Below are 20,004 nucleotides of genomic sequence, written 5' to 3' on the forward strand. Positions count from 1 at the left end.
TAGGTCTGTAGTTTTTATTATTTTTATGGGGGGGGTTGCCATTTTTTCTGCATAAAGCTTTTAAGTAACTTCAGTTCTTTTCATAAATATAAAATAATTATTACTTTTTAAATTTTAACCCTTTAAACACCAGTTTGTTTGTCCACTGCACTAGCTGGAAGACAACCTCAAATCTCGCAATTTTATATAATTGCATTGCTACTGAAATTTCTTGTATTATTAATAGTAGAGTCTGGGGCATGTAATTGATTCACATCAACATTGATTATAATGCATTGTTATTTTTGTGCTGGTAGAGCAAAAACATAAAAACTCCCTCTCAGCTTGTTCGTGGCCAAAAATGGCCACCCCTTGCTTACATTTACAAAATGCTATAAAATTCATATATAGTAAGAAAAATTTCCACTTTTTTTGACTTGATTTTTTAGATTAGCATCAGTGCTTTTCATGAAAATCAAAATTTCATTCAAATTCAGAATTTTAACCCTTTAAATACCAGTTAGATCACATAATCCTCGGAACTCATGAATGATAAAAATCATAAAACCTGAATTTTTTCCAAATAAAACATGCCATCTGATTTATTTTCTAACCATGATGGAGGTTAGATGTATAGCAATAATTAACAGTCTCAATGAGTTTTATGCATCTTTGTTTTTTTGTGCAGTGACAGAAAAACAAAAAAACTCCCTCTCAGCTTGTTCGTGGCCAAAAATGGCCACCCCCTGTTTACGTTTACAAAATGCTATAAAATTCATATATATTAAGAAAAATTTCCACTTTTTTTGACTTGATTTTTTAGATTAGCATCAGTGCTGTTCATCAAGACCAAAATTTCAATCAAATCCATAATTTTAACCCTTTAAATACCAGTTAAATCACAATTTTAATGATTTACATAGGGATAAAAGCATAAAATCCCCATTTTTTTTCTAAATAATACATGCAAACTGATTTATTTTCTAACCATGATGGAGGTTAGATGCGTAGCAATAATTAAAAGTATCAATGAGTTTTATGCATCTTTGGGTTTTTTTGCAGTGACAGAAAACCAAAAAAAATCCCTCTCAGCTTGTTCTCGGCCATAAATGGCCACCCCCTGTTTATGTTTACAAAATACTATAAAATTAATATATATTAAAACATTTTTCTACTTTCATTGACTTGATTTTTTAGATCAGCACCGGTCCTAGTCATGAAAACCAAAATATAATTCAAATTCAGATATTATACCCTTTGAATACCAGTCAGATTATGTATTATTACTACACTTTTGGGGGAAAATAGTAATAAAGTTCACATTTTTTAGCATATGAATGATGAAACCTAATATTTTTTTATCATCATTGCAGGTCAGTAACAGTAACAATGATTTATTTTTACTTTATTTTTTTTAATTTTTTTCTTTGGGGGGGGGGTGAATGGCCAGAAAGAAGATCACAAATGGTGTGTTAGTGGCCAGAAAGGCCATTTAATGACCAAATAACCACTGAAATGGCCAATAAAATGATCAAAATTTGTATTCCAGTGTGCTTCTGTGTGCATCCTCATTAGCAGCAAGATGTACTAACCACAGTAGAGTGGTTTTTGTAGGCACACTTTCTACACCTGGTGCAAGGGGCTGCTGTTCCAATCCTGGAGGTGCGCCTTTTGCACCTTCTTCTCATTTTGTTGGTGGGGTGTGGGCCACACTCTGGTTCAGACTACTGTATCTTGAGATCAATGGCAGAAGTGGCTGAGAATCAGGGACAAGGGTGTCTTGCAGTTGTTGAGGTCACCAGCATGTGCCCCAGCTCTCCCAGGATCACTTTTCATTTGTAGGTTGTAGAGGACTCCCCCACTTCAGTGAAGTTGTTTCCGGCGGGACAAAGGCATCGTTTCCCAAGACATCCAGGAAATTGGAGAAAAGAGCCAGCAGCCATCAGTTAGTTTTCCTTCTACAACTCGAGGTGCCAACATCCTCTCTAAGTTATCCAAGCTGTATTTGTGCCTATTGTAGTCCAGGATTGCTTCTTGCTTCCAGGCGTCCTCTATTCCCCATCACTGCCTGCTGGTTCCCTGTGTGTTGCTGTCAAAAGAAGCACATTCCTCTGTTGCTTTGGCATGTGGGATATCGCTGTGGTAGTTTTGGTGAAGCCAAAGACAGACAACAAAATCTTCCTCTGTTGCAACTGGAGGAGCTGGGGAGGAAGCTCTGGGTGGTTTCCCCTGTGCGAGTTTTCATCTGAGAAGTTCCTCTGCCAAGGTGACCGAAGGAAAGACGTTGTCCTCTGAGCTCCTCCGTCAGCTGGAGTCTGAACCCCATGCCATTTTTTACTTCCTGAGAACTTCCAGTGTTGTCATCCAACATGCTATGTATTGCTTTATTCTGGTGTAGGCTTTATCTCCACTTCATCTATAATCCTCCAATCCTCACACCTTCGCCTCCCGTGCAGGTTTGTAAGGGTGCACAGCAGCTAAAAGATCTCTTTGTTATAAAAAAGTCAAAAGTAGATCTCAGGCTGCTATTGCAGGGAACTGCATACAGGGTGACCCCTGATTTGAGACCAGTGGGTACTGGACTGTAGAGCAGTCTGTCTTCAGTAGTGGGACCCACATGGTTTTCCTTTCATGAGGGATCTACTCAGTTGCCGGCTCCTCGGTCTCAGAAAATGCTCCTATGTTCTTTTCCATCAGTTGCTCGGCCTCCACCTCCATGCCCCCCAACCCCAATCCTCCCCCAAAGAAGAGGATTCAGGCACTGGCTAGTACCCTTCATCAGTGGTGATGCAGTCAGCTTCTTTGGAGATTGTCCCCTCATCTTCTGGAGAGGAAGTTTCTTCATCTTGGGCAGATGTCTTTTCTTCAGAGGACTGCTTGTTGTCCTTGCTCTCTCACCAGATCATATAGACAGTGCTTGAAGCAGTGATGACCTTCTTGCCATATTGCCAGAATAAATGATCTGGAAGCTGTTAGGCTTACTTACAGCAGTAGCACTGTCTGCACCTGCATAAACTCCAGGACACGTTTACAAACAGTGTTTGTTGTTGTTTGCACTGCAGCTGCAGGTTTGAACTCTGCAAAATGTCCTGTGATTGGGTTTTTTTTGTTTTTGTTTTTGTTTCTAGAGTTAATATTTTGGGTATGGTATCTTTTTATGAAAAATACAAGAGTAAAAGTGCTTTTAACATGTGCTTCAAAGCTAAGTTTCACTGGGAACCTCAAAGCTCAATAGCCTGCATCAACAGAAATTCACTGCAGCCTATGTAATGTTTGATGCATCATTATTTATTCCAGTCTATCTTGCAAATACATGTTTGTGCGGCAATGTCATGCACAAACACAAACTATTAGATCCTTAAGATCAAACCTATGTCAAAATTGTTTCATTATTTTGGTCCATTGGAGTGTGGTAAGCCATCAAAGGCCGCTACTAGAAACTCGGAATATTACATGAAATTGCTTGCTTGGCCTTTCCCTTAATCTGATTGTTTTACATTTTAATTGATATCCAATGCCGCTAAATTGTTGTGTCCTAAATCCTATGCAGCCAACTGCCACCAGATCGAGCATCCATGTTGAGAAACACCATAAATCTGTTAATCTAAATATAATGTTAACACTATTATAATTAGTTCTTTTAAAGATCGTGGATACAAGTGGTGGAAATGAACTTTCTCTGAGGGGTGGATGGGCTTTCCCATAGGGTGAAAAGTTGAGTCATTTGGGAGGGGCTCAGAGTTGAGCCGCTGCTTTTCCACATCAAAAGGAGCCAGCTGAATAGAATAGAATAGCCTTTATTGTCATTGTACAGGGTACAACGAAATTGGAGTGCCACTCCCTTGGTGCAAAAATACAATAATAAATATAAATGTAAAATATAAAAGGTGCAATAAAACAAACAATAGTAAGTACAATATATACAGGATAGCAGCATTAATATAATGACAGTAAGAATAGCAGCATAATAATTGACGGTGACAGTATGGAGTAGCTAAGCAGTTTCAATTGTTTTTGTGCTTATTTACTATGGTGATAGTGGCTGGGGATGGTGTTCCGGCCGGGCACATCCTACTGGGAGGAGGACCCAGGATAGACCAAGACAAGATGGAAAGATACTATCTCTCGACTGGCCTGGGAACACCTTGATGTATTCCGCGATATGTATATCTGGGATAATACTAATCCTCACATACAAAATTATCAATAATTTAGCACCGAGTTATCTCAATGAATTTCTTAGGTTACACACTCCTGTCAGAGCACTTAGATCTGCTACCCAACTTCTTTTGGAGCAACCAGGTTCTCGGCTGAAGTCTCAGGGCGACCGTGCCTTTGCTGTAGCTGCCCCAGTCTTATGGAACAATCTTTCTGTTGCTATAGTAATAATAATATTAATGGATTGTATTTATATAGCGCTTTTCTAGGCACCCAAAGCGCTTTACAATTCCACTATTCATTCACTCTCACACACTGGTGGAGGCAAGCTATAGTTGTATCCACAGCTGTCCTGGGGCAGACTGACAGAAGCGAGGCTGTCATATCGCGCCATCGGCCCCTCTGGCCAACAGTAGGCGGTAGGGTGAAGTGTCTTGGCCAAGGACGCAACGACCAGGACAGAGAGAGCAGGGGGATCGAACTGGCAACCTTCCGGTTACAGATGAGCTTCCCAACCCCCTGAGCCACGGTCGCCCCGCTATCCGGTGGTCTGACTCTATGGCATTGTTTAAATCACGGTTAAAGACTTATTTATTTAATCTTGCTTTTCCATCTAGCTAATATTTGGTGTGTTTTGACACATTTTTATCTGTTATGCTTTGTTAACTACTTTTATGTATTATGATTGTCATGGTTTTATATTTAATATGTGCCGGGCCCTTTCTCTTTCTCTTTTCCCTCTCCCATCTCCTTTTTCCTATCTTATTTTGTCAAGCACCTTGTACTCTTGCTGCAGCATTTTGAATTAACTGAAGGCTTTTCAGGGAGTTTTAGGGCATCCTGATAATAATGAATTACAGTAGTCCAGCTTAGAAGTAATAAATGCATAAACTAGTTTTTCAGTGTCAGTCTGAGACAGGATATTTCTAATTAATATAGTTTTTAATCGGCCTTTATAGCATTATTACCATTTTAGCCTTCAGATGAATCTATTGACCTTGAAGGAGAGGTGGGAGGTCAAGTATGAAATTATATTTTAAATATTTTTTGGTACTTACTATTTGTTGTAATAATCATAGTTTCTAAGTAATAAGGCTTTTTTCAACTTTCAACCAGTTAATCATTCAGTTGACGGTGAAGACACCGGTGGACGTTTTAATGGATTGCTAACATGACCCCACTCTACAGTTCATTCAAAATTCATTAGAATTCATTAAAAACTTTTAAAACTATCCTGTTTACAGACAGAATGACAAGCACACACGCAAATGCTACCAAAGGTAATGATGCTACACAGAAATTAGGATTCCAAAATATCAAGAGCTAACTCTAGCTGCAATAAAAAAAACTATAGAAAATCTCAAATATGAAAACATGAGGACTAAAAACAACAACATTCACAGACCATGACATCACACAAGTTGCAGTTTCATGATAAATAAAGTTAATTAATTAAATCTGCATGTCTGAATAATTTGCGACTACAAACTAGACCAGCAAGTTTCGTAGCTGATTAAAAGATGTCTGAAGAGGAAAAGAGAGCTGTTTTTCTGTATTCCTTTAAAAAATAAATTGTTTCACATGAATCAGATTCAGTGTGTCATTGCATGATTTCCCTGGTAAAAAAAATAAATAATGTGGCTGAACTATTTCAATCACAAAACACATGTTATAGACCTTCTATAGAGCAGAGGCATACAGTCCTAACAGCATCATCTGACTGCCCAGCTTTCAGTGAGTAACCCTCTGAGAGTACTGGCTGACCAGTCAACAGTAACGGCTGACTCCAACTGACCGGCTAACAGGCACAGGCTGAGCAGCTAACAGCAAGAGTGACTGCAGCTCCCAGGAGCAGCACACCAGCAACCACTGCAGGATCTGAGAAAGGGGAAGACTGTGGGATTACAATTAAAAGCCTTTGTGCTATTTTTTTGTGTAAAGAAAAAAAAGCCTTTGTGCCTGAAGGTGGTCCTAAAGCCTGCCTGTAATTTTATCCAACTTCAAATAAAATAATACTAGTTAACATATTTGGGGATTAATTGTGTCAGAAGCTAACATTAGCGCTCCAGATAATTGTTAATCCAAGTTTATTCCCATTATAGTTACGAATGCTAAACTCTAAAGCTAAGCATGCCAAATGCAAAATAAATTCAAATATAGCCAGCTAAAGCTACAGATGCCAATATTAAATGATACATACTGATATTTAGTCATAGTTTTGTTCAGTCAAACATAACGGTTGATACTAACAAGAATCTCTCTTTTGTCCTTTCTGGCAAAAGTGGCAAAAGCATCAAAAAGTAAAAAATAATAAATTAATTAAAAACAAAAGCAATGCTTGATGTACATGTTGATATCTTTTAGTCATCATTATTTATAATTATTATGGGCAAAATCTTTACAGAAAATAAACAAGTAAAAAAATTAAAATGATACAAAAGCAGTGTCTGTCATTTGTCATCTGTGACCTCAGGTAAGAAAATGAACACTGACCTCTGCTGCATTAAGCTCACATTTGGTCTTTTGTTCTGTTACATATTAGTTTCTCTCTCTCTCTTTTATTTGTTTTTTAAATCAAGTTGCACAGTTGTTTACTTCTCACAGCCGAAATGTCCTGGTACATGTAATACTTGCGTTATACCACAGTGTAGTCTGCCACAACAAGACTAAAAGCTAACAGACTTTCCAAAATAACAATATATGTTTCGTTGCATTTATAGACAGGTGAGCAAAAGGACCATGGTATCCATCACGAGTAGAGCAAAGAAATATAGACTGCTCAGGATGATCCTCGTCATTTTAAAATGACTGTAAGAGACTTTAGAGAGCTTGGTTGTAGCTTTTCTGTTTTTATCCCATGTCCCACCATTGGGGCACACAAACCATGGAAACATATAGATTCAACATAACTATGTTAAGATGAAATGTAATTGACATTTAAAGCACAGCATGAAGAAAAGGTGTCCACCTAACAAAACAAGGTTTCTAAATCCAGGATAAACACATGCAACCACTGAATTCTGCTGTTATCACCAGGATAGTTTGCATATTGGTGAAGCAGAAAATGTTAATACACTTTACTCCCAGCAATTAGCAGAAAAGGACATGAGTACAATCAAATGAGTTGATGTAACAACCCTGTTTCCCTGCTTTGTAACAGAGCTTAAATGAAAAACTTAAGATTAAAATAGAGTTTTCCCTCTGTTATAACTGATGCACTGTTACTGAATATTGTATAATAAAAGGCATCGATATGACACAATAATGAGTGAAAGAGTTCTTTTATTCTTACATTATTCTTATATTCACAGTTTAAATATTACAAATGCACTTTGTAGAATTGAAATGAAAGTCCCAATTTTAATAGACTCTCACACTAGTATGTACTGTTTGGATACAATATTGTGGTGATTAATGAGTGTGTTCATGCTAAGTAATAGTGCAAATGTCTCTCTCATTATCTGCCAGTATGTTAACTACATGATGCACCATTGTGCATTTAAATGATGTCAAATTGGTCAATTTGAGTGCTTTATTTCTTACACAAAATATATTGTCAACAAATATAATGTCTTTGTTTTTTAAACAGTGATTAAATGACAAAGAAATACACATCCACAGTGCTTTCACCCACTCTGTGATGTGTGGTTGAGGCGTTTTAGATCCCTCTTACGAACAAACTGTCTAACCTAAACTAACACATTTAAATCAACTTCCAAACAAAGATGGAGAATCTGAGGAAATAATCTCAATTTAACTATGTTACTGTTGGATTCTTATAGATTTCAAACAATTTTAAAACAATGCTCAGGAGGAAATATCTCAGAGTTACCCCAGTGCGTGTGCTTCATGTGGTACATGGTGAGTTAAACAGGAATTATCAGCGCCACCGGAGAAATCGGTTGGCCTCACTTCCTCTCTTGCTGCTGTGTCACTTGACCTCTTAGTTTCTCGTTCCTTCATGTTGTTTCCTTGCACCATTAGTTTTATTTTTGTTTTGTTTTTGCTCGTGTATTTACAATAATGTGAACAAGAAAGCACGCTCTCAGGAAACAAAATATAATCTGGAACTCAGCAGGTTCTAAAATTAGGCAAATAAAACCTCAGACAAAGGTTTTACAACACATGACATATTACAAGGTGGCATTATTCATTTCACAAAAATATGGAGGCAAAGTGCAATAGGAGTGTGAAAAACTAAGTACACCCTTACTTATACCAAACGACGGTAAGCAGCAGCCAGACATTGCTGAACTTGATCAACAGGAAGAAGACGTTTTGTCAGTTTGCTGGTCTGGAGCAGTCAGGTGAGTCTTAACACCTTGACAAGGATGAAAGACAAGAAAATGTTGCTGCTCATAAATGTGAGAAGGTATAAGGTCATTTCCAAACAACTGCAAGTCCACAGTTCCAGTCTTCCCAGGAGTGGATGACCCAACAACTCCACCCCAAGATTAGACTGCAATGCTCAGAGAAACTGAGAAAAGTCTACAGGCCTCAATGACCATGTTAAATGTTAAAATCCATGATAGTAAAATCAGAAAAACTCAGAACAAGTGTGGCTTTGTTTGCAAGGGTTGCCAGGAAAAAGCCACCTCACCTTAAAGGGAACATGGCAACATGTCTTAGATTAGCAACATTGCATCTGAGCAAACCACAAGACTTCTTGAACACCTAAGTACTCAAGACTTAAATGTGAGGGCATCTATACGAGGTGGCTGAGCAGGTCATCTACTAACTGGAAGGTTGGTGGTTTGATCCCCGGCTGCTCCAGGCTGCATGTCAAATAGCTTTTGTCAAGATACTAGCCCCAAGTTGCTCTCTGATCCATCCACCAGAGTATGAATATGTGTGAATGTTAGATAGAAAGCACTTACACATGTGAATAGAAAAAAAGTGCTTGTATGAATAGGTGAATGAGGCAAGTTGCATAAAGTGCTTTGAGTTTTCAGGTCATCCCAGGCAGATGAGTAAATCTACAACAGAATGGCTGAAAAACAAAAGAACCAAAGTGTTGCAATGCCCCAGCCAAAGTCCATAAATGCTATGGTGAGACCTCAAGAGAGCAGTGCATAAACAAATGTCAGCAAACCTCAATAAACTGAAGCAATGCTGCCAGGCTTCCTCCACAACAATGTGAGAGACCAATCATTTTAGAACTTGCTAAGGACCGGCTGATTTTTTTTTTTTTTTTTTTACCTTATCCTGATAAAAAAGGGGGCGAAACCCCTTAAAAACCTAAAACCTTATACTTCAAAGAGAGCATTTTCTTTTTCACATACCTGTAAGTTGCTTTTGCTTTTTTATTAACTGATTATTGATAAAATAAAGGAAAAACAATTTGTCTTGCCCTTTTGTTAAAGCCTTATGAGCCACATTGTGACAGAAGGTAATAAACAAAATAGGGATTAGGATTAAAAACTGCATTTAATGAGAATTTTTACTGCTTAAAGACTAAAAAAAGGCTGTCAGTGGAATGGTCAGGTGACACCACTTGGTGTCTGGTAGAGTAGGACGTTCACATCATTACCATGATGCATTGTTTTTCTAAAATGTCCATTATAGTTCCGTCAATGAAAAGTTGATCTGGTGCTTCCATGATCATAGTTTATTCTGTATTGCCTTTTTAGACTTTTAGACTGTAACTGACTGAGTTTTTGGAGGTTGTTTAAGGTGGAAATTTTGTCCAGAGGTTAATTTCTGTGTCTGATTTTTTGTTGCAATAAATATAAATAAAGTAAAAGGCATAAAGCTAAGGCAGTGTGCCCATGCCATGTTTTCCGTGGAGCAACAAAATGCTCCTAGTAGCATGTCTTGCCACTCGAGAGCTAACTTAATACTTACTTGTGTAGTTATTTTGAGGCTTTTTCTATATTAATTTGTATTTCATTGGTCACAGAGACATAAAAAGTCCATGTCTAGGGTCACCTGTCAAATTAGATTTAAAGAAAGCAGAAATAGTTCCGCTAAAAAGCACATTTTTTCCACCTTAAAATACTCCCAGCACCACCTTTGCTGTTACATATTTCTCCCACAGATTTAAATTCATGATTCTTTGAGTGCCATGGCTCTCTACTATAAAATCTATTAAAACTCCTAATGTAAAACGCTCTTAAAATGTGAAATATTGTTTTAATAAGTGAAAACAAGAAATTACCCCTGAAGGGCTTTTTTTGAAGGTCTTTGTTGCACCATCTGTGGTGAGCTGTATCCCACAGTGGGGTCACAGGGGTCAGGGTAGGCTTTGTTTGTCTTACAACCTCACGGCTAGCCCATCCCCCCAAAGTCGGGGGTTATCGCAGTGGAGAGAAAGAAATCACGGCATTTTCACTTTTCTTTGTGTGGTTAATGTCTTAGCAATGTGTTGAATGAGAAGAATGATAAAATGTGAGTTAAAGATGAGATCATTTGGAGATTTCTTTATATTATTCACTGTTTGTTGGGTCAAAACAAAGGAATTCAAGAGTGTTGATTATAACCGTGCCCACAAAAGGAGCAAAACGTACCACAAACCCAACAAAAACTACTCAAATATTTCATGGGATGCATGATCAGAGGCGATAGATTCGCTTATATGATATAACAGATGTATGCTAACAGCAGCTCTTACCTGAATAACATTCTGGCATTTCTGTTTCTTCACACTGTTCCAGCTAATTTATTTTGGCCCTCAAAAGGAAAAAATGTCCCTGCTGCAACTGTTTCGTGACAAGAGTAATTGTAAAAAAGCAAAACAGCACATGTGGAAAAAGGAAGTGGTGTAGGAACGGAAGAAGAGAAGGATTGGTTATCGCTTTCAGTATAGGTTTTAATTTTTGAAAAGTATCTTTTTCCCATGAAATAACTCAAAGGTCAGGTTCCCTGACTTATTCTATTTTTGACCAAATAAAAAGAGCAAACTTCACAATCCTGATCTGCTCGCTTTTCTTCATTGCAGCCACCACATACTCCTTTAAAGGCTTATAGACAGAACCTCACTCATTCATGTGTACACTTACACATGCAGACACACACACATGCACAAAAACATGAACACACACCAAATGTACCTCATCCAGGAGATAAAACACTGTCAGAATTCTTTTTTTGCCTCCTATTAATGTCAGTAAACCTTCCAAGAAGAGTAAATGTGCTTTTTTATGCCTTTGTTTAGACTGCATATACATCTTATTTTATTTTACGCCGAACTTTGACTGTACTTGAGATTGTTCATATATTTTTGCATTTAAGAAAATGTTTTCTTTAAAAAATAACATTTTAATATGACACGTAAATACAATCACAGAGTTTAGTTGTTTTTTATTTTAGTGCTGCTGTATGAAGTTAAACTTTAAAAAACTTCAATTTCTAACATTTCTAAAATTCACATTTAATTTTCACTGGCCCAGGAAATACAGCCCTTTTTATCTTCAGTCTATACATTGTACCCATATTCACACATATACGGAACATCATGTCATATTAATGTCATTAATCATGTATATAGATTATTGTAGGGTGGTAAATAATTATCTTATATTTATTTTATTGCTTTAAATCACCTTTTACATTTACAAACATCATTATGTCCATAATCCTGTCATAGTAATATACAAATCTGTGCTCTTTATTATTTTATTTTGGCCAGGTAGGGCACTTTGTACAGGCTGTACACACAACACTAACACATCATGATCTTTTTAAAAATGTATACATTCATGTAGAAACATTAGCATTACAATGCTGTTGCGTTTCTGGTCACCTAATATCTTTATGTCTAATGTTATCACACCTACTGCCGCTGAAAACAACACTATGAGAAAATAACAGCAAAATATTAAATTTGCAGCTAAATTGTGTGATGAAATTTCAGTTGTGGAGGTAATTTTCAGGTAGCATTCAGTAGGTTTGTCAGGAATGATCTGGAAATCATGCACTGAGATTAAAAACCAAAACATGAAAACCCAAAAGCAACAAGCTCTGTAGAGCAAAAGTGAACTAGAGAAATACTCTACTGTGAGTCTGTTAGAGTTACACCTTTAATATGCATATAAGATAATTATGGGATCAATTATTAACAGATAAATTATACAGCTGTTTTAAAGGAGTCTTTAGAAAGAAAGTTTGGGTGTGAGTGCCACAGATGAGGTTAAAGGACTAGGCCAGTACTGTGGGACAAACTAGTTAAACTGTTGGACTGAATGATTTAAAGCCTTTGAACCCTGAAAAAAAATTCTAAATTCAGTCAGTAATAGCTGTGGGTCAAAGTGAATTTATCTCTTGGTTTATCCTACGGTAAAACATTTCTACCCAATCAATGCCAAAGATTACTGGAGCTGTTCTGATGGCATATGGGAGCCCAGCACCTTACTAAAGCCTATTCACTGTAGCTATGAGTTTCAGACATTACCAGTGCATTAAAGGGTCTTTAACCTGACTAATACAAAATCTGTAATGTAAGATTTGTCCCATGTGAGAAGAGTGCAGATCATTGTTTGGAGAATTCAGAGCGAGTGAATGGGTGTCTTGTCTGGTCTGCTCTCTGTTTTACCCAGGCTGGAAATTCATAATGTTTTAGCTCCTCCCTTAAGCCAGCATTGCTCTGACTGTCTGAGATGAGCATATTAGGGATCTCGCTGACATCATGCAAAGTTAGAAGTCTAAAAAAAAAAAACTTTTTTAGAGCAGTCTGAAGTGTGAGCTTTTAGCTCATACCGATTATTTATAGTCATAACAGAAAAAATGATCACTTCTTTAATGATCCAGTTTTAAAAAACAAAACAAAAAGGAAAAAAGTGGAAATTTGACCATTAATATACAGCACCATATTTGGTAAAAAACCCCCAAAAAACAACCCAAAGCAACAACAAATAAAACACAGAGCAAATCATATGAGTACAGACACCTTGTACAAACTGTGAAGCACAGTGATTTGGGCTTGTTTTGGGCACCTTGCAGGCACTGAGTTGCCCGTGAACACCTCTGTGTACCAAAGTATTGTAGAGTCAGATATAAGGCTGTCTGTCTGACACTTGAAGCTTGGCTCAAACTGGGCTCAGTGGTAAATCTGTAACACAATGGCTGAAAAGGAAAAGAGTCAAGGTGTCAAAGTCCAAACCCTAACCCGACTGAAATGCAGTGGTGGGACCTTAAGATCAATGCCTACAAACCTCAGTGAACTGAAACAGCTGTAACAAAGTGGGAGACTGATAAAGTCATACAGAAAACAATTAGCTCAAGCATTTTTTTTTTTGCCTTAGTTATTGTTAGAAAAATAACGGCATGGTGTAATATGTCTTTTGTAGGTTAAACAATTTGAAGACTTCCAAATGACCAGATATTTTTTTCATTTTGTCCTGATATGAAAAACCCCAGAATAAAAACAGTGTGCACTTTCTTTTTCACATGACTCTACTATGCCATCTACATTATTTCAGATTTTGTCCATGAGCAGCTACCATCGTAATCATATGCAGAAAAAAAACAAGCAAGCGTAATAGATTGACTTTAAGCTAATTTATATTGGATTTTTTTACTTCAGTTTGTTAGCATCTGTAGTTAAATAGTTGAATTTCAATGCGAAAAACACAGTAGGTGAAGGAATTTCAGACACCATACTGTGACGATTTGCGCCGTAGAAATGGATTCCTGCTGTTTCGTGAATAAAATAACAATACCGACAGAGCGCATGAACTATTACATGCAATCAACAGTCATTACAATAATAATCACTTAATATCAACATGTTTCAGGGGGTGATGCTCAAAAGATCTCTCAGAAGAATGTGGGCAGAGAACAGGGAGTAACAAGTGGTCTGAGAACGAGGAGGAAAAATCTGAAAGGGGAAGAAAACAGAGACAAAGGTCAGCGGGAGCATTTAGGGGATAAGGCTTAAAAGGACAGAGCCTGACAGGTGCAATCAGATGTGCCACACAGCCGTTGTAAAGTGGATGTCAGTGGAGCTACAGGGGGCCGCCGTAAGCATGTCACAACCAATCAAGATGGCTGAATAAGAGCTGTGGAGTGTCTGGGCAACAGGGAGTGTTTGTACCTCTCCACATTGAGCCTATTACAGCTGAGAAGTATCAGCGTGATCAAGGAACCAAATCCAGGTGGTGCTGATGGATCCCACACATGTTAGAGGGTAGTGGTTGAGTGCCTCGGCCACATGAAAATCGAGGTTTTTGACTGTTCAGATCACGCTTTGGGGGCTTTGCTGTGATGACTGTTGGCTTTTTGACACCCTGTGCTTGTTTATGGCTCGACTTGCAGACTTTGAAGCCACTTTGTTCGTTCCTGTCAATTTAGTAAGCAGATGTTGTGTCACAGATAAAGCTTTAGTTTATGAGCAGTGGTTAGGTCATGCACACAATGTGGCTTTGTGAGGTGATAACAGGCTTCCTCTGGGGCCCCTCGCAGCAGACAGGGAAGTCGCCTGAAAGGGAGGGACAGCGGGCACATAGCTTAAAGACTGTTGTGTAAAAGGGAGCAAGTCATAAATACACAGTTAACTTTTACTTCCTATTAACTGCCACATTTAAACCTGCAGTGAGAATATTTTGGGTGGGGCCACTTGGGGGCAGCAGAAACAAGAAAAGAGTAATAACTCCAGAACAAACTCTTCTTTTAGTCTGTTTTTGGTCTCAACCACCCCCTGATGAAATATCTGACTCTTTAGCTCGTAGATGGGTGGTAGCATGTTGTAATGTAGTGGCCTGTGTGTAAAAATGGATGTTCTTCCTAAACATTATTTATGCAGTGGCTTTGTTTACCCTCATTTAATGCTAAAAGCCTGGATTCAGTCCCATCCTGACTGATCTACTGACAAAATTACAAAGAAACATTAAAAGCCCACTATAATTGTCCAAAAACGTATGGGTCTATCTGGAAAAGACAATAAGTTTTGGTGCAGAACAAGAGTTTTCAATTCTCTGTTAGCCTGTTATTGACTATAGCTGTTTAAACATGAACGCCGCCACACACACACACACACACACACACAGAGAAAAGGAAGTTTAATGGCTGCTGCTCGCCTCATTTCTCCTCTCCTCGTGCAGTGTGCTCATCCACACCCCCTCATGGATTTGCACAGAAAATGACAGTGAGGAAAGTGTGGACACCCCCCCACCCCATCCCGCTCCCCTCCAGCTCTCTAATCCCGTGTCAACCCGGCGCACGTGGGGAGGGAGCGAGCTCGCACTTCAGAGCAGAGAGGTCTGCAGAGAGCCAGGGCCCGTCATTGTCCCTCCCTCCTCCCCTCATGATTAGCCACAATCATCCACCCCGCATGGCCCATCGTTTCCTGTTACTTAGTTACCAGTTGCCATGATTTGCCGGGGCCGCCTGTGTTTCCATGGTGCCCGTTCTGCCGTCTCCTGGCTGCCTCGCGGCTGCGCTGTCCGATGGCCCGCCGCCACCCCGGGCCCCCGACCCACAGCTCCCTGCCTCACCGCCTCATGGTCCCATAAGGACTGTCAGTGTGACAGTCACCACGCCAGGCTGGTAATGCAACTTCTGGCTTCTGCTCCATGTGGCGGCACACTGAGCAGACAAAGAGGGAATTGATATAATAGCGAGTACATGTGCAGACAGCCGGCTCCCTCTCTCCTTTACACAGCTTAATCTCATCCCATCTCAGCAGCGTATGAGAAGAATTAGAGACAAAACACTCAAAAAGTATAATGACTGAAGGAATAAATAAATCTTAGTCTTATCCGCTTTCAATAAAATCCCTTCTGAGATCCCTATTTTTTTGGTTTGAATAATACTTTTTATAGTAGCACTACTTGTCCCAGGAATCCATCTCAATGTAAAATATTGTGAGAAACTTGGTTTAGGTTTTTTTGTTTGGTTTTGTGATTTTTGTCATGCAGGTGTGTTTCCTGGATTCCCCCATCCCTCAAATAAATACACCCAGAAAATATTTCCATTTGATCATTCTTTTAGTCTAGGCTTTTTTTTCTTTCTTTTCTTTTTTTGAAAAACGCAACCAATAGAAAGCATTAGAAACATCCAATCAGCTAATCATATGGAAGCAGCTCAGTCTATGCATGTCAAGATGACATTCTGATGTTCAAACTGAGCATCAGGATGGGAAAGAAAGGTAATTTATGTGACTTTAAACATGATGGTTGTTAGTGATGGCTGGTCTGAGTATTTCAGTAAATACTGCCACTCACTGGAAAAAGCCCATGAGCATGTCTGAAAAAGCCAGAGGAGAATTGACAGACTGCTTCAGGCTCATACTAAGGGAACAGTAACTCAAATAACCATTCATTAGACACAAGGTATGCATAAGAGCATCTCTGCACAACACTGAAAAAGATGCGCTAGAGCAGCAGAAGACCACACCAGGTCCACACCAAAATCATCAGTCTTGCACAGCTCCCGGGCATCTTTCTAGCACAAGGGTTTTTTAATATTATCCTTTTACCTCAGTTGTTGTGAGAAGAATAAAAATGACAGTAGAGTTTCAACCCTACTTTTTACTTTTAAATCTACTCCATAAACCGTTTGCACCACAGGTTTATGATGCTAACACTGCAGGGGGGTAGAGCGCTGATGGCTGTGACATTTCAAACAATTACATTCAGCATGCAACACACAATGAGACTGAAGTTAAAATAGGTAAAGTAAAAAACCTGCTGTTTATTTAGGAAGCGACTGGTATGATCTGTGTATGTGGTGTCATGATCAGCTTATATTGAGTTTTCTGGTTATTATTGGGATTTCCTCAGTGTTTATTTTTTCCTTTATTCATTATTCTCTATGGTTTTGTACTCCCTGGTGTTTATTTGAGTTTATTTGAGATAGTTATCTGTGAGATTTTGCTCCCTTTCACTCTCCCATGTCAAGTCGTTAGATGTTTCCCTGTTTAGTTACTTTGTGTTTTATTTTATTATATTTTATCATTTGTTTCTTGAATCTTGTGTTTAGTTTAACTTCGTTTTGTCATTGCCCTGATTAATTTCAGCTGCATCTCGTTTCCCTGGTGTTTCCCTGCTTGCCTCTTACATGTATTTATAGCCTTACTTTTCCTTCAGTCTTTGTCAGAGTGTCTGTTATCCCTCCTTGTGTGTGTTACCAGCCTGTTTCTGGATTCTGTTTGTCTGCCCTTGTGTTTCCCAGTTTATGTCTTTGATTCAGTGGATTGTAGTTGCTTTCTCTGTGGATTATTTTTTCTCACCTTACGGATTTTGGTTTCCAGTTTAAATTAAAGATCAGTTATATGTTTACCTGTTCTGCCTGATAATCCTGCATCTGTGTCCTGTTTCTCACTGAACCATGACATGTGGAGAGGATATTACGTGGCTGTGTGGTCACAAGCATTGCGTAATCAAATGAGTTGTCAATTAAGTGCATTAAATATATGTGAGCAATTCCCTTCTTAATTGTGATAATATTTCTTACTTTGTAGAGAGGGCCTCACTGGATCTCTGTGGTATGTGGAAAAAAGGATGAACTGTGAAACAACATCGATCTTTTAACCATGTTTACTAACATTAAAATTACTTTACAGTAAAAGTACACATGCAGAGTCATATTGAGTTGTCTAAAGAGAAAGTACACCATTTTCCATTTCTAAGGTTTTACATTTAAGGGTATAATAAGCGATATCATTAGTTATTTAACAAAAATTATAACTCAGAAGCAGTGTATGAAAAACTTCATACACTCTTACTGCTACCATAGGAATTAACTGGGTAAGTAGCAGCCAGGCGCTGCTAATGATTGATTAACTAATCATCAGCCAGCACGAGTACCTCTTTAAAAGTAAAGTCTGGTAGTCAGGTCTGGAGCATTCAGGTGTGTGTTAACACAGTGCTGTGGAGTAAAGACATCAACAGCATCTTAAAGCAGCTGCTGCTGTCCATCAGTCTGGGAAGGGTTATAAGGTCACTTCCAAACAATTTGAAGTTCATCTTTCTAAAGGGAGAAATTATCCACAAGTGGAAAACACTCAAGACAGTTGCCAATCTTCCCAGAAGTGGACGTCCGAGCAAATTCACTCCAAGGTCAGACTGTGCAGTGGTCAGTGAAACTGCAAAGACCCCAGAGAGCAGCTGTTTATTTTAATGCAGATCAAAGTTATTGATTCGTTAATGCATTGCTTTAATGTTGCTTTTGGAGATTATTTTGATTCTTTTATAATTTGGGTTAGATTTATTTATAATAATAAAGCGTGCATAATAGTTAAAAAGATTTATATTTTAAAAACTATGAAATTATAAGTAAGTATGCCCCTACAGTGTTTAATGCAGAAGTATAAATCCCCAAGTACATCATGTAAGTGGGCCTAGAAGAAGTGTACAGACGATGATCCAAAAGCTTATGGAACCATTTTCAGCAGTAATAATCTGAAGTCATTGTTTTCTGTATGATTTTATCGCTCTCTAACATAATTTTGGCAGAGTTTTGGCCCACTCTTCTTTACAATGTTGCTTCAGTTCATTGGGGTTTGTAGGCGTTTGTTTATGTACAGTTCTCTTCAGGTGCCACCACAGCAATAACAGTCAGGTTGAGTTCTAGACTTTGACTTGATCACTGCAAGACTTGATTATTTCTTTTTGAGACGTTCTGCTGTAGATGTGCTGCCGTGCTTAGGATCGTTGTCCTGTTTTATGAGCTCAGTTTGTGTTGTGCCAGGCTTTAGTTGGATCATCAGAAATCAATCTTATGCTAGAGTAAAGGAAACTTTAATTAAGAAAGACAGTGATTTTCTTTTGGCTCAGACTCCACCAGCTTTGGTGGAGCTTTAAAAATATATCCATGCATGATATTCATAATACATCTAACAGAAAATATTTTTACAATAACATAAAATTACAAAACATTTACAGTGCAAATGTTTAAATCCAGAGGAATAAATGATCCAAACATTTGATTATCACATCTGTGCAGTTAGAGTCCTATAACTGTAAAGTTCATGGTATATATTGTATTGTGGATCTCAAACAATTTTGGAAATGTTTAATTTGATTTGATCATCAACACAATAATTTGGGACATTCTCACTTGCTGCTAATGTAAAAATGCAGTTTAATTGTTCCACCTCATTACAATAGATATGAGTTTTATCCTGTTTTATTGGTTTTATTATTACAGCTTCATCGTTGTGATTCCTCGTGCGCGTTTATCTCACTGTTCTTCTTGTGCTGGCTTATTCTTACTTTTTAATGCACTTTGAATCAGAGTTATTTTCTATTTTTCATCAAATTTCTTCCTATTTAGTTTTACAATTTAGTTTTCTTTCCGGTTTAGTTTTTTATTTTCTAGGGTGGGGTTTCTATTCACATTAGCTTTTATTGTTAGAAGAAGTTTAGTTTTAGTTAACCACCAATCTTGCTTTGTATTACACTAACCTGTCTGCAAGGTGTGGTACAACCTCATTACAACCAGATGAGTTTCTGTGAGCGTGCAAACAGCCTACAGCAGCAGAAGACTGCACCGAGTGCCACTAACATCAGCTGAGAACAGGAAAGTGAGGCTACAATTCACAGGAGCTCATCAAAACTGGACAACAGGAGACTGAAAAAACTGATGACTTTGCGACATTCAGATGAATAACACCATATCACAAAGCTCAGTTCATCTCAAGCTGGTTTCCCAGACATGAAAATGAGTCCACTGTACTCAAATGGCCTCCACAGCCACCGGATCTCAGTCCAACAGAGCACCTTTGGGATGTGGTGGAGTGGGAGATTCACATCATGGATGTGGAGCTGGCAAATACAAATCTCCAGCAACTGTGTGATGCAATCATGTCAATATGATCAAAATCTTAGAAGAATGATAAATTTGTGCCATGAAGACTAAAGTGAGCTCTGAAGGGTCAAGGGGTCCAACCCAGTATTAGCAAGGTTGACCTAATAAAATAGGTGGAATGTG

This window comes from Oreochromis niloticus, linkage group LG20 (genome assembly GCF_001858045.2).
Source record: "Oreochromis niloticus isolate F11D_XX linkage group LG20, O_niloticus_UMD_NMBU, whole genome shotgun sequence".
Classification (NCBI taxonomy): domain Eukaryota; kingdom Metazoa; phylum Chordata; class Actinopteri; order Cichliformes; family Cichlidae; genus Oreochromis; species Oreochromis niloticus.